We start from the raw sequence: 16,998 nt of genomic DNA on the forward strand, positions 1-16,998 counted from the left end.
CGCAATACGGTACGGACGTATGCATGAAAGTACCGCAATTAAAGCTTACGAAAATAAGTTCCAAAAAAAAGTGTCCCCTTGTGGACTTTTTGTTCACCCATCGTACCCTTATCTTGGAGCAAGTCCGGATGGAACAGTTGAGAACGACACTATCATTGAAGTTAAATGTTTCCCTTCCATCAACAACCTTAAAGTTAACAATTCTCCTGTAAAATCTATACGAGAGGCTTCCAAAGTAAAAAACATAGGTGTTCACACTAACAGTGAAGACATGTTGGAACTGAAAAGAACACATCCTTTTTTCTACCAAATTCAAGGACAATTGAATATTTCGAAAAGGAAGCAGTGTGTGCCGATTTTATTTTGTGACTTTGATACCGAATTCGTCCACGTTCAGTGCGACGAGACCTTTTGGAAAAAAGACATGCTTCCGAAGTTAGAACGGTTTTACTTTAACTGTGTTCTTCCTGAGATTATTGACCCGAGGAATGTTCGTGGACTGAAATGCAGAGATCCTGAATACATAGAAGAAGCAAAGTCAAAGAAACTTAACAAAGAAGTGAAGACATTTTAAAATTTATTAGTTATGTGACACTTTTTGTTCTTGAATCTAATTAGTTTTATTATTGTTAGTATATAATTGGTTGTATTTGAAAATTTAATCAGTAATTTAGAGAAAGCAATCCAGACTAATAATACATATTTCTCTTTTAAATACGTTATGTTTTCCATGGACTTGTGGTGTAATCTCCAGACTACAGTTAAAAATAACAGTCTGAAAGTAAGTTCATTCTATGTAAAATTTCTAGAAGGTGGAGAAACAGAAACAAACATTTGGAAGTGGTGTGTTATCAGTCTTGGGATGTACATGTAGTGCTGCACACTATATTAAAATGCTTTAACAAAATTAGAAATAAAACTGTTCTTAATTTAAGTACACATGAGTCTTTATTTTACTGTTTATTGTAATGTCATTATGTAACCACTGCACTGTATTTTTTGGAAGGCTTGATAAATTAATAGAGGTTCACACTTTTTTCTCTGCGGTATGCTGCGAATGACATTTTCGACTTTTTGTGGTAAGCTAAGATTCCTATACATGTCAAAGTACGTGTGTGCCTTTAAATACAATAATTAATATCTATTTTACTATGCAAATTGTGCATACCTTCAATATTAATTAATAAATCTAACTTTCAACAATGTCAAATAAGTACTTCATAAATTACAAATTGATCATGGAAAATATATTTATATGGGCTAAAGAAAATGAGTGCTTGCATATATTCAATTTATGTTCATGTTCATATAATGTATGTCCTTTAATTTTTAATTGTTAGTAATGCGTGGCAGTGTATGGCATATATACCTATGTACAAGTTTTGTACCTGTCGTGCAATATTAATTATTTATTGTAACCTGTGAATGCCAATGTTGTTAGCAATAAAAGAAAATAGTAAACTAAAAACCTTTACGCTAACAACCTTCCAACCCAACATAGTGATTGTGTATCCTCCGCAGTTTGGTAATTTAATGATGGATCAATAACAGAAACAATTTTTTAGGTTAAGAGTGTAGTTATGAATTTTTATTATGAGTAAATCAAATTCTAGTGAAATATGTACTTATTTTACACTTGCCGACGCTCAGCGAGTTAGGTGCAAGTGAATATTCACGCAAAGGATTAACTTTAACCACTATGACTAATCATTTTATGTCTATGCATAAAAAGAGTTAAGTGAATAGAAAAATAGTGAGAAAGAAAAAACATCCTTTATTTTCGATATTTAGTCTTCAAGTGTTATATATTATATAAATATAAAGTCTTTAAAGAGGAATTGGTAACAATATTTGAGCTCATTTACGATATCAAATTTCTTAGCTCTCACCCATATTTCTTGAATTCGATACTAATAGCTTTATAACAATAGTTGCATACAGTTTTTATATTTCTAAATTAATTTCATTTAATTGTAGACTTTTGCAATTGGTGTTAAATATTGTAAACTGGCTATTATTATGAAAAAAATTGGTCTGAAACAATTATTAAACGAACAACAATAACAGCGGGAAGACAAAAAATATGGACGAAAGGAAAACGATAAAAAATATTATTACCGTAGTAGCCACAGTAACAGTTGCTTTGAAAATTCATGCAGACCTTTTAAATATTATCCACATATGTCTTCCAAAAAATGTTTGTGTACGACTAACTATTACTGTACGGATAGAAAACAGAGAGGGTGGAGGAAAAAACGTAACTCCACTATTAGACACAGTATCAAATCAATTAAAATTTTTAATCATTTAAAATATTAACACGAAAAATTTTCTAAACCAATTTTCGATACGCGCATTTTAGCTGTACATAATGAAAAAATAAGTTTTGAGAGATTGATAAATTCTAACCCTCTTAGCAGGTATAGTTCAGCAAATCCATCCAAAGTTTTTAAACGTTCTAAATATTATACAAAAATATTGTCTGACACAATTATTGAACCCTTACTGCTATGGGTGACCATAATACGCACGCGAAACAACACCTTTACGCCCTTAGTACATACAGTTAGAGCCATTTAAATGTTTGTTTTAATATTCTAAATATAATCAAAACATACGAACAACGATGGAAAAAAAAGGTAATATGGACAACATAACGACAACACCGACTAACACGGTAGGATTCCAATGACAAAACTGTTGCGACGTTTCGGGAACTGGCCTATGTTCCAGAGGCGTAGCACAGGTCACTAGCACCCGGTGCGGATCCCAGATTTGCCGTCCTCTTATTTTTCTAATTGATTATAAAAAATTGGGGCATGGTAATTATTGAATAACAGTAACCTTAAATTTGAAAATGACATTTTTGGACATATGAACATGTTTGTAAAAAAATTAATTTATAATATTGCATTTTATTCTACAGGTAAACAAACATGACAGAGATGGCAGAATACCTATTAAAAAAATTACAGAGAAAACGTAATGCAATAACGATAGGAGAAAGAGAAATCGCCTACATAAAACGAACAGCTCTGCAAACTAGATACGCAGAAATTCAATATGTACGCTACGTATAGTTTCATATGAAGGCCGCGAAATAGTTTGTGTTCGTTTTTCGCTTTTTTCTCAAAGTCATCGATACCTTGTAAGACGTATCAAATTGAAACACGATTGAATAAAATAAAGAGATACGCTCAGTCATTACGGCGAAGTACAAAGAATTGGCAAGGAGAGATGTTCGTTTAAATTAAAATTGAAACCAAATAAGTTTCCTAAGTATTAGTTATTGAGAAACCTTGCAATATCCATGCATTGAATATTGTACATGGATATATGGGAATAACAATAAAAAATTTACGGGGAAAAACCTTGAAAAACATTAACTTTCTGTTACCGCCACCTGTGAAATGCCGCCCCGGCCAAAGTGCCGCCCTCTCCGCCCCCCCTCCCCCCCCCCACACACACACAAATGCTACGCCACTGATCTATTCCCATTATCAGTCTGTTTGTGACTGATGACTTTACTGCGCGTTTTTGGTGATACGCACAATGTCTACAGCAGTAAACATAGGCATATATTATAATATACTATATATACATTTTATATTAAAAATAGATAGGTATTTATATTATAACACAAGCATAGTCGACTCTAAATAAGTTAAAAATTTCATATGTTCAGAATTTTACAATGGTTGTGTTTATGTCTTCGTTTGCCATTGAGGGTCGAACGAAAGTAAGGCTGGCTAAAACCGGTTATCGCATCACGGCTGTGCGCTGCGAGGATTCTGACAGGGGATGGGGGAGAAGGCCCTTCGTGGCTTGTTTCCCTCTGTCCTCTCCGCGGACAAATGTGGGGAGAGAGAGAGACTACGATAGTTTTGCAAGACGTTCCAGCGATGTCCGCTAGATCGCAGGCCGCGGAGCAACTTCGACACCCCTCACCCACGAGAGCTGTCTCGCCACTAAATTGTGATATCTCACCCGCTAGCTTATATACGATCCGGCTGACTATATAGTATTGATAAGCAAGCGTTTATGAAGCAAATAAGCCAATTTTCAGCTTATTCTGACGCATGACTGTTTTTCACCCTGCACCAATCGCCTTAATAAGCGTATTGGTGAGCCAAACTAACCTTTATAACATTATAGCTTTTCTTTAATACTTTATTATAATTAATAGTCATAAAAAGAAATAACTAAATCTTAAAAATATTAGCATTACAAATTTGACAATCCTTAGTTAACACTGAAATGTAGAGATAGCGCAACATTCGCTATACTATAACACAAGACTTTTTGATTTTTACTTTTAAATATTAAATGTTGAACCAACTCAATAAGGTTAAGGTTTGTTTGTATAACGTACTTACAGACTGATTTATGTCGTTTAAGCAAAAAAAAAATACATACACTTAGTGTTATGTGTTTTAAAATGTTTCGGAATCATTTTGTTTTAATGTATCTATTGGACTGCAGCTTTTAGTTTGAAAAATACTTCAAAGATAGCGCCGGTTCGAAATGCGTTAGAGAACCAACAAAATGTGAAATATCTTTGACGCCATGTTTGTTCAACACAATTTTCCTGGCAAATACATAATACGTATTATTTTAAGTTGCGGTTATATATTGTTATAATTATTCAAATTTCAAAAATGAATTCCAGAATATTTTCACTATCATGAAGTTTACTTTGGCACGCAAATAAGCTTAGTACATCCTCTGATGTTCGCGAAAGTAAGTATATGCGGGTTCATGTTGCTGCACGTGGGTCTGTCATCTTAACGACTTAGACTCGTGGCTATAGCAATGTCTTCATGTATGCACATTGGCCTTTCATCCTGTCAAATTTCAGTTGTGTACTGCCCGCTTATTTCATTACATTTTTGGTGCATATTAAAATCTTACCCCAACTCGTCTAAAGTATAACTTCAAAATGCACAAGATGATACAAATTGAATTTCCCTTTTCCCTATTAATGTCGATATTTTTAACAGAACATGAGCATGAAGTCCACGCGCGACAGGAGCGAAACGTCTTGCTTATTAGTTATAGATAGAGATAACTTATAAGAAATTGTTTATTTAACAAGAGATGATAATTGAGAATAGTAAGGATGCGGGTAAGAACTAAAAAATAAATAAATAAGAAGTAGACAAACTCAAACAGTGTTACGAGAATTCCGTAGCATCTCTGCTGAGTCATGTCCACCTGTCCCCTGCCGTCTCCCCATTTGGCCGTTACAACTAGCATAGAGCATGCTAAGCTACTTAAATATCCCCTCCCCCTTACCGTCTTCCCTTTCGATCGCTAGCGCATGCTTTTGCAGTGGCGTCGCCGCTGACGCACTCTCTTCTCCCTACCGGTTCCCCCACCGCGCACCTGACTGTTTCCCCTCGTGCGATCGGAGTTTTCGTAACGCTCGAACATTGTAGCAAAGAAGTTTCACTCACAGAACAAGGAGGGAAATAAATAAGTGCGACTCTTACAGTGTAAACTGAAACCATGTGTCGCTATCTGTTGGGCGGGCCCATAACTACCAGCAAATAAAAAATCGGAATAGTTTAATCGATGCGAAAATACTTAATGCTGTTTTGTAATAAACCGTCATGCAATAAATAAAGGAGTAGGAGGTGCAAAAACTCATTGTATTACACACCACAAAATTGGTGGCTACATAAATAGAGTGAATTTTCACTGGTTTGTTTGCCTGATAATAATAGCTTATACATTACTTCTCCTAATAAATTAATGCAGTTATGTGAGCAATATATTATGAAAACTACGTACTATCTAGCGGCCGGGCCCATAACTACTTCAAAAAACTAGGTCTCAGTCTCGGCAATTAGAGTTTCTCCCGCGTGGTTCCACTTGAATAAGTGAAATGAAGAGAGAGCGCGAGCAGAGAGGTCGCTCCTCAATGGCGGGAGTCTGTCAGGGGCGCCTGCGAGCCGACCCCATTGTTGCAGTCGCCGCTCGGCGCCGCGGGAGGGAAGCACTCAGGCGCCAGGCGCCAGGGGTCAGACGGACTCGCGCCGTTGTCGGAACTCCACACGCCGGAAGAAAACGGGAATGCTTGAATTCCAGCCGACCTCCGGTGCCACGACAGAACAGCGGTTTCGCAACGAATCGTATCACGTACCATTATTAGAGCCACGGAAATTTCGCGGATCCATTTAGTCGCAAGCTAGAATGCAAACCTCCACACTGTCGCGCTGTGTTCATGATTGGACCGCAGTTATCTGGACACGCCCGTCTACGACCGTGAACCAACGATGTCCAGCTAGGAGAGAAGTAAGCGAATCAGGTAGTGCCAAATAACAAGGATAAAAATGTTCTCGCTGAGAAATCAACCAATGGGAAAGTAAACATGGGTCGAGCACACCTATAACTTTGAATTCTATCCTGAGGCCAGAGGAATCCGCGAAATTTCCGGGACTCTAACCATTATCATCATACTGTGTGTTCAAGACTTGACGTGGGGTCCGACCGGCACGAAACGCTTTGACCCGTCGAGCAATCGACCTGTTCGCCACAGACAGTCCTCGATAACATTGCGATGCATTTTTTTTGCCACGGGTCGCTGATCACTTTTTTGTAAACAGGCTTTAGAGTGGCAGAAAGGACGCTGTCCACTCCAACGCTACGGAGCAAATACCCCTTCTACTTGAACCACGTGTGTATGCACTCTACACATCGACAACTGCTCCGATGTCCTGTTTGCGCATGTCCGATGTTCTGCGACTCTCCGGCTACGTCGCCACTACTTTATTCACAAGCCTCGCATTTATCTAATTGAAGTTCGCCATCTTGATTTACGAAGCCTTTAAAGGTGGGATCTAACACGACATGTATTTTTTTTTCTCGACATTTCTATTAATTTTAGGGCTATTTCTGTACACTTAAAAGTAAAATATCTTTCTTTTATTTGTTCTTCTGCCGCAAACATTTTCAACACATATTTGTTAAAGGTTTGTAATAATTGTTATCACTTGCACGACATTTTACACGTATTTGTGAATATATGTTTGAAAATGAACAACAAATGCAAGAATTACATAGTGTTAAGTTCACAGAAATAGCCCTTAACGACGAGAAAATGTAGAGAAACAAATCAGCGGGGCGTGAGAGCGACTGGCGACCTAGTTCCCGACTGCGAGGGTGGACAGGGGAGAAGGTCGCTGCGGGTGGAGGAGGGTCATCGACCGTCCCGGAGTGTTGAGTGTTGGCAGACCTGACCTCCCCCCACCCCCCGGGCAGGGGGAGGGAGGAAGGCTATCCATGTCGGAGCAGGGTGTCACTCTAGCCGGCGCCACGGGAGCGCCTTGTGCAGGTAGCGCGCCGCGCCCGGGTCTCCGGGCAACAACCACCCAACTCCATCAGGCGACAGCTTCCTCAGCCTGGATAGCCGGGAGAGGTTGGGTAGGCCTCCACCGGACCGCGGGTTCGCTGGGTGATTGAGGAGTCCCAGCCTGAGGCGGGAGACTGGGGCAGGCGCCAGAAGTGATGACAACTCCGGAGGGCTAAGGGAGCATCCAACTTGCTGGTCAGCCGAGTGTGGTAGGGGGCCGATGGTGGTACACATGCTGGGATGGGTTCCTCAGCCTCTGTGTATAGCCAGAAACTCTATCGCCCTTCCTGGTTGCTATGCGGCGTGATCCGCATCCACGCCCGTAGGGGCCCCAGGGCGGTAGGGCCTTATGGCTAAGAGCGCCGGGTTAACAAAGAAAAGGGGGGGGGGGGTAACCCCTGTGACACACATATATATGTATCCGTGAGTCAGGACGAATGTCACACAAAGCAGGCACAATTACTGTCAAATATATTTTCTTCGAAGGAGGTGGGGTTTTGCTAAAAGAAAAGTCGATCACAGGGTTCCCTGGCCGGAAGAAAAAAAAAGGAGGGGGGGGGGGGTTGAACCGCTGTCCTAGGGCATTCGCAACCGTAATCGATTTCCAGAACCGGGAATATTTCGGAACTAGGTAGGTTTTTTTTTTATTATTATTAACGGTGCAGCAGTCGGTGATTGAAGTCGTAACAGTTAAATTTCGAACGATTAAACAAGTTTTCGTGACAAACAGTTAAAAGGAAAAAAAATTGTGTCACAATTTTTAATTGCAAAAAGTATCTACTAACGTGAAAAAATCACTTTATTCTCAGTCTTACTTTCAATCTTTAACTTTAAAAAAAAGAACATTGAAACAAATAATTGTTTTAACGCATGAAAAATGACAGGATTATTAACTTAAAATAACATTTCTTCTTTTCGTAAAAAACTTAAAAGCAAAGCCATGGTCATGTAAAGCATACAGGCACCAGCTCACAGTCCGGCAGACTCCCTCCCCTCACCCCGCCTGCAGAGACCGCCTCGCCAGGGTGCGCAATGCTAACCACATTTCATGTTGTCCATGTCGAGTCCCGAAACTACCGAAAGAACTGGGAATCGATTTTAAATTCCCGTGTACCGAAAATTCCCGGTACTTTCGAGACCGCTGTTTCCCGGTTCCGAACCCTAGTGGCTGCCGCACGAAGCTCGCCGAGCAGGAAACGTAACGGACGTTTCCGTGGGTAGGCTAATGTGTCCCCTCCACCGACGTAGGCCAGCAATTACAACAGATTTTAGTCTACTTCCACCTGTCCTTCAGCTCCGTGATGCTAGTCAAGTGATTTTACAACAGGACGTCATCCGTTCCACTAAAACATTTACCCAAATCCCTACAGTCAGCAACCCAAGATTTCTATCTCAGCGAATTATCGTTTCATCTCGACAGGAAGGGATCGAACATCGAATCAAGTAATCCACGAAATGTAGTTAATTTCATTTCAGAGGAAAACAAACCTCTCAAATAAAGTTGGAGGTCCTCCCAGGAGAAAATTTCGATTTCAAGCTGCAAAATAGTAATTCCATTCAAGGATTTGCCATAGACATTTAGTGCACATATTAAATTATTTTATTTTGAAGGATCTATCGAATTAAAATACCCAAATATGAATCATTAGATTGAAATAAATTATGACAGCAGAACCTGCATAGATATACATGGACAGCTGTTTGCATTCAATTTATTTCCTTTTGTTGGTGGCAATGTTGGGACTGTTAAAGATTTCGTGAAGGGGTGAGATTTATCCTTCTGATGCCGTTTAAAAAATATGGTACTACCATCTGTGATGTATGATGCGAACCGAAGTGCACAAAGTAAAAAGAACATTTTATAGTTTTAACTGTTTAATGAATTTTAACAGGACGGGCAGTATTCTAATAAAATTCCTTGCTGAAAATCAGGTCCAAAATTTTAGTATTTTTTCAAGTCTTTTTCACTTTTAATTGAGCCGCTTCATTACACAGTTTAAAATTTCGCTCTGCAAATCGAATTATCTGATAGTCGACGTAGCTGCTCCGGCAGCGAATTCTAGCGGCGGGTGAGGGAACTACATGTGATTCGAGTCCAGAATTGTAGTTGAAAACACTATTTGCGTACATTTATCACGCTCGACATTATTTTAAAGAAGTCTACGTTAAAGTTTGTGTTCGAGTTTCGTATTGTAAGTGTATTTGCAACATGAGAACACATGAGGTCATATGTTACACATCACTGGCGAGTACTGAAACACTCGATCACATTTTTTTTTATTGTGGTAGGTCTAGCTTTCATTGTTACGAGCATAGTTCCGATAACTTTCGTGTAGATCATATTTTTCGGCATTCAAAACACCTCTCCCTCATCCCTTAAAGATCAAAGAAAGACGTTCGTCACACACGCTAGTCGGCACAGATAGTCGGCAAAAGCTCGCTCATTATGTGAGTAGGTTCCCAACCACTCGGGTACGGACTCGGCCATGGCAACTCGGGGGCGACTGAAATGCTGCTCCTTGGAAGGGCAGCCCTTCAGGATTTTTCTGACAGTGGTGTTTTTGAAAGATTGTTGCCCCTTGGATGGGCAGCCCTTCAGGATTTTTCTGGCAATGGTTTGTTTGTACAGCTACTGGAAAGGCAGACCATCCCATTTCTGGAAAAAAAAAAAAGTTTATTTAAGTGTTTAAATAATCCTGAAAAATTGCCCCTTGGAAGGGCAGCCCATCAGGATTTTTCTGACAGTGGTGTTTTTGAAAGGTTGTCTGAATGGTTGCCCCTTGGATGGGCAGCCGTCCAGGATTTTTCTGGCAATGGTTTGTTTGTACAGCGACTGGAAGGGCAGCCCATCCAATTTCTGAAAAAATGTTTCTTTAAGTGATTAAATAATCTTGAAAAATTGCCCCTTAGAAGGGCAGCCCTTCAGGATTTTTCTGACAGTAGTGTTTTTGAAAAGTTGTCTGAATTGTTGCCCCTTGGATGGGCAGCCCTTCAGGATTTTTCTGACAGTGGTTAGGTTGTAAAGTGACCTAACCTAACCGAACCTAAACTAACCACTTTCAGAAAAATCCTCAAGGGCTGCCCATCCAAGGGGCAACAATTCAGCTCCCCCACAACTCGGAGCCACGCCGGGGGTCTGGGTTCGAAGCCCGTGCACCTCGTGGGACAGGACAGCTGCCACGCCCACTCTGTCCACGCCTTTCATCACTGGAACTGGTACACCAACGGAACCATCTCAATGCTTGAAATTTACAGGACATTTTACACTCACGCAAGCTAGCTGCTAGTCTGTTTGATGTCTAGATGCGGTAATATTTACTAGTTGATATAAAAGTTAAAAAAAAACTCCTCGAAAACTTATATTTATTGTGTTTAGGTACATTTAATTGATTTAAGTGGTAAAATAATTGCAACATTTAAAATTTGTAACTAAAATGAAGAGTAAAATATTTTAAAAAATCAAATTAAATATCATTCAACTAACTATACTAGCAATAAAACTGTTCAAAGTAAAAAGTCTGTACTTCAGATGAAATTTAATTAAGAAAAAGAATGTAAACGGCTACTATCATTATTAAAAACTCAAGTTATAGTTTAAGAAATGTTTATCCCTTTGTTTATTTGTTCTGCCATCACTCTAAACATACTTGACGGATTTTGATGATTTTTTTATTAGTAAGCTCTTTGGTTAACTTAAACACTAGGCTATATATAATTCAAGAATTCCACCCGTTATGGAGTGAAAAATAGGTAAGCATGGTTTTAAGAAGCAATCAAGTAAAATAACTATACTGGGTACCAACGATAAACATACCAAATAAACTAACCGCTCTTTTACCATTTTGCGAAATTCAACCCCTAAAGGATTAAAATGGGGGTAAATAAAGTTTTAAGAGGATTAATTATATATCCGAATCTTATGAAGCATAATAATTTATTTTAGGTACCAATAATAAACATTCGAAAGCTATCCAACCTCAATTTTATAGTTTTAATTGTTTGATTAATTTTAGCAGATGGGCAGTATTTTAATAGAATTTCTTGTCGAAAAACACGTGCAAAGCCAAGCATTCAAGTATTTTTCGCTTTTATCGGAGCCGTTTCATTACATGGTTGATTTTACCTTTCGCTCTGCAAATGGAATGATTCTATAGTCGACGTAGCTGCTAAAAGAAATTCTACTTTTTAACGGGTAATTGTAAAAAAAATGGTTTTAACATTAAAAAATTAAATCTTCTGATAAAATAAAACTTAACTAAATATATTGGCATTGATAAATATTCATACCATAAACTACCTTCTTTTATTCAACGTTCTCCGAAATATCGCCTGTTAGTTGTAAGACGGGTAAAAATTATTTTTAAAATTGATGGATCCAATTAAACATTATTGGCAAGATAAATTTTAATTAAATATAAATGTACATTATTAAAAATTTGTTGTATATAATATCTGCGTTTAAATAGAACTAGCCGAGTTTGGTTTGGTTTGGTTAACGTATATTGCCATATTTATTAAAGCTGTAGTTCTCATTTTCCACATAGGCATGCCTGTGGGAAAAGAGGAGCGGGGTGAAAGACTTGGGATTTTTGTTTAAGTAATAATAAGCATAACTAAGAATCAACAAATACGTTGGTAAATAAATTTGAATCCTTCACTCTACATTTCAAAGAAAAAAATGCGATTGTTTTAAATTTATTATCTATAATATGGTAAAATCCTTAATTATTTTAAGGCTAGCTATAACAACAATAATTAAAAGTATAAACATTGGCATAATCTTAATTATAATGAAATAGTCATTTGTTATATATATATTTTTAATTGGCCACTTCATAAAATGAAAAAGAGGTATGATTTCATCAAGGTATGATAAATCCTTAAACACACTAAAATGGGAGTTAAAACATCAAATGTTTGATCTATTATAAAAATTCAAAAGGTTTACGTATTGTCACTTTAGAAAAAATAATCCTTAAACGGTTTAGTTGTGAATTAAATCTTTTATAAGCTTGACAGTTCATGTGTCTATTTCTTCAGTAAAAATCTTTCGAATTAGTCAAATACTTTTCTGACAATGGTAAGATATCAGCTATACCCTGAAACTGCGCAAGCGTAGCCGCGGGTTTTTAGTTAGTTTGTTACAAATAAAAATTTGTATGTGAAAATGTTTTTGTTTCTAGGTATATTATGAATAAAGATCATTTATTTCAGATGTTTCCATGATGTGACTTTCGGGTGTAGAAATATGGAAGGGTTTTTAAAAACAAAAATCACTATAACAACAATAATATGAAGAACAGGTGTCCGTTTGAAGTTATTTTACTCCGTAAGAGTAGTACCAAAAACATTTATTTGAAAAATAGTTTGATAACCTCAGCCACTATTATCAAGGTTTTAGAAAAACAGGGGTAGTATGATATCGTAGTAGACAAAGTACCAAATCCGTTCAGAGTTACTATAAACCTTATAAATATAATCGAAAACTATTGTCCGAAACTATTTTTCATTCGATTAACCCTAATGTAGTGTGACCAAATGAGGTCGCAGAAAAAAAAAATGTACTCCCCAGGAGAAACAAAACTTCTATAAATATTACCAAATTGTTCATTGTTATCAGGAATATTCTATAAATTCTACAAAAATACATATGCACTGATCGGATATGCGAAAATGTTTTATCGATTCTTTTGTAATATTCGAGAACATAAAGGATTTTTTAATCACCAAGTTTCCAGTAATTTCCAAAATAAATATGAATTAAGAAATATGCTTGCGAATGAAGGCTAAGCTATAAGTGATTTCTTTTTCTTTCTTTTTTTACTTTCAGGAAATACGGCTTGGAAACAAAAAAAAAATACTAAAGATACGTGTAAATTTATTTTGTGAAGCAAAGGAATAGGTAATTTACATTCTGTTTAAGAAAAATTGGATAATAACGTAGGTTTTACATCAAAACAAAAAAAATCTGTGTTGCTATAATACAGTTTTATACATTATGAAAAGATTATGAAGTTCCCTAGTCAGACAAAAATTCTGGCGAGGTATATTAATATTTTCCTGAATTATTATAAACATCACACACACACACACACACACACACACACACATATATATATATATATATATATATATATATATATATGACAGCAGCATTTACTGAAAATCATAAACGGCAAAGTTTCTTTAGTGGAAAATCAGTAGTACTGTATAAAATTCTGTGACATAAAAATTTAGAAATCACATAGATAGTGAATCAGAGTCGAACGAAACTTCTATATTAATACTTTCGAAATATTCCTTTTCAGAAATATGAAATGAGGTTAAAAAAATCAGAAAAACCAAGGACGGGCCTTGCTGGTCCACAAAGGACGAGAATTCTCTTGTCATCACTATTATTTGGGGGCATTTCCTGGGAATTCATCACGATAGCTCACTTGCACTCGATGTTTCGTTTCAAACGGACAAAAGGAAAGTCACGTCAGTGTTCATAATTACGATCACTCGTAAGACCTTCTACAGCTCGAAAATAACGTTTGGCAAATATATGGTGAGGATATCAGTGACCCAACTGCAAGAGCAAAAGAGCTGTCGTAATACGCATGTGTACAGGAAAATCCACTTAAGGCTTATAATGATTTGTCCCCCAAAAAATTTAAACATATATTCACCAAGTTCAATATCATGGTTGGTAAAAGGCGCGCAGGTCATTGTAACTAATTATTATCAGTATTCACACGACTCCATACACCAATGATATTACTCAATATGTTGAACACATTTGTGGTAGAAAAACAAATGCAAGGGAGGTATCGATTTAAAATACTATAAATAGCCTTTAAATAAAAGCCAAAACAAAAAAAAAACGAGAAAAAAAATGTAATCGTACTTATGTACCCCTGTTAGAAGTTATAATTGCTTGACGTAATAAAAAAAACTTATATTTTAAACGAAATAATTATTTAAATTAAAATATTAAAAAGGACTGGAGTGATATTAAAAAAATGGTTGGTAAAGTATAAATTCAATAAAATTAAAAAAAGTAATTAATTAAATACTCAGTGTTAAATATTAATATTTCATTTAGTAAACACAATCGAGATGGATTTTAATTAATAATGAAAAATCAAGAAATATGCCGACTGTTTACTCTGATTTATTAATTTGAATTATATGTACCAGCATATGGATCGGTCACTTAAGTGTGTGTGATTTAAATGCACCCATATAATTTTTGTTTGTGTGTCGGCCTTTGTTTAGTATTCACCGTGTAAATGTTTGGTTGCAGGCTGCGCGCGCCTAGGGAAGTGCGGTCCGCGGGAGAAAGACAGCACTTGGCTCGCTGTTCGCCGCGCCTAGGGGCGACCGCTCAGCGACGGAGCGCTGTTTCTCCCGGCGCCGGCGCCAAACACCCGCCCCTATCGCCCGCCGACAACATTCCCGGGCCGCCCCCCTCCAGTCCGGCAGCGCTCCGCAGTCCGGCACCCACGGGGGAGAAGCTCTAATTACCGATACTGAGACCTAGTTTTTGACGTGACAACGTTTAATAAATCGATGAACGCCGGCTGCACGCACGAAAAAGTGTCCCGTTACGCACATTGTTCCGTTACGCTGTGTCCCGTTATGCTCATTGTACGCTTGCGCCGCATCTATCTCTCTTCCACTCGATTGGCCTATGCGTCCGAGGAGAAGAAAGACAGCGGCAGCACACAACTTATATCTACACGTGAACTATTTCGTCGACTGGTTATAAAGTGAAGTGAAAAGTTAATGTGGTTTTCATTGCTTATTACAACAACAATTTCGGCAATAAAGGTTAATTATTCTTGCATTTTAAAAATCTGATTACTAGTATATTTTCAAGTATTTATTCTTTTATTATTAAAAAAAAGTAGAATCTGTCGGCGAGTGCAGTAATAATAGGTTATATTAGCTATTTGATTACAGTTTATTTTTATTAAAACTTGTTCATAATTATACTTAAACGAAAAGTTAATGTGGTTTTCATTGCTTATTACAACATCAATTTCGGCAATAAAGGTTAATTATACTTGCATTTTTAAAATCTGATAATTAGTATAATTTCAAGTATTTATTCTTTTATTATTAAAATAAAAATAATTCAATTTTATTCATAAAACTATGCAATCATTTCATCAATGTTTTGTTATGACGTTGTCACGTTAAACTATCGTCCGTAAACCGACTTTAAAGACAACCAATTTTTTTTGAAGTAGTTATGGGCCCGTCCGCTAGATAGTAGTGTTCATAATATATTGCTCACATAACTACATTAATTTACTAGGAGAAGTAATGTATTAGCTATTATCAAGCAAAAAAAAACCAGTGAAAATTCACTTTATTTAGGTAGCCATTACTTTTGTGGTGTGTAATACAATGAGTTTTTGCACCTCCTACTCCTTTATTTATTACATGACGGTTTATTACAAAACAGCATTAAGTATTTTCACATCGATTAAATTAGTTTTGCGCCGCCAAGAAGATAACCTAATATAAAAAAATATAAACACTTTCGCCCACCCCCACACGTACCGCTGACCATACGACCCGAGCCAAACGGGCCTGGCCACACCACCACCTCATCATCAACTTCACCAACACATGTAAAGAAAAACCTCACCATTCACCAATCACCGGCCCCCAAGGACTCAATTGTTGGGAGGGGCCCAGAGCCGTGTTATGTAATGAATTGTAAATATTTTTCTTTGTAAATTAATGTACTCATCCAGTATTACCAACCATGTACCTTGCTGTCTCAAATAAAGTTGAGCTAATTTTTGGCGGGGTGGACCCCCTGTGAGTTCCCCATTAAAAAAAAAAAACTTTGTATGAGAACCTCTATTCCGATTTTTTAGTTACTGGTATTTCTGGGCCCGCCAAACATATAGCGACACATGTCGCGTGAAACATGGTTTCAGTTTCCACTGTAAGAGTCGCACTTCTGTATTTCCCTCCTTGTTCTGTGAGTGCGACTAACAGTAGAGTCTGAAACCACGTTTCGCGCGACACGTGACGCTATCTGCCGGGCGGGACCCAGAACTACTGGCAAAAATAAAACACGAACAGGGGTTCAAATTCAGTCAGATTTACCAAATTCATTTAACTGCTTGACGACTAATTGCTTAGCAAGATAAATTTAAAATGTGCGATAAACGCTTATTGCTTTTTGTAATAAAATATCACGTTCTATAAAAAAAAACATTTCTGGTATGCCTCACCACAAAATATATGTCTAAAAAATAAAGTGAATTAATTTTCACTGGTTCGTTTGCCTGATATTAGAGTGTTGCATAAATTCTCACGTTCAATATAGCTATGTTAGTAATACATATGTTATGAAAGCTTGAATCTAGTGGATGGGTCCAAAACTAATCCTCACAAACACCCCCCTCTTTTTTTTTTTCGTTTTTATTTTTAAGTTTTTAATAGTACTTAACCAAAATAGAATCTCATCATATTCAAGAACGTCAAACAAATACATTCTTTTGCGCTAATGATAGTAAAAGGGGGGTTATCACGTCACAAGTCATCTCCGGATACGGTGCTTGTATATCGTCTACTGCCCGTATTTTGGTCTACGTGCATGCAATAAGCAGAAAACTTGAAAAGATGCAGAAAGTTTT

The 16,998-nt window shown here is 37.2% G+C and overlaps 1 protein-coding gene across 1 annotated transcript in view; it reads right to left on the reverse strand.

The window, feature by feature from the left end:
• The window catches only part of LOC134541711 (T-box transcription factor mls-1-like), a 78,874-nt gene that overhangs the window by 23,891 nt on the left and 37,985 nt on the right, over positions 1–16,998 (reverse strand). The gene's annotated exons all lie outside the window — the stretch shown is intronic.

This window comes from Bacillus rossius (assembly GCF_032445375.1).
Source record: "Bacillus rossius redtenbacheri isolate Brsri chromosome 4 unlocalized genomic scaffold, Brsri_v3 Brsri_v3_scf4_1, whole genome shotgun sequence".
Classification (NCBI taxonomy): Eukaryota; Metazoa; Arthropoda; class Insecta; order Phasmatodea; family Bacillidae; genus Bacillus; species Bacillus rossius.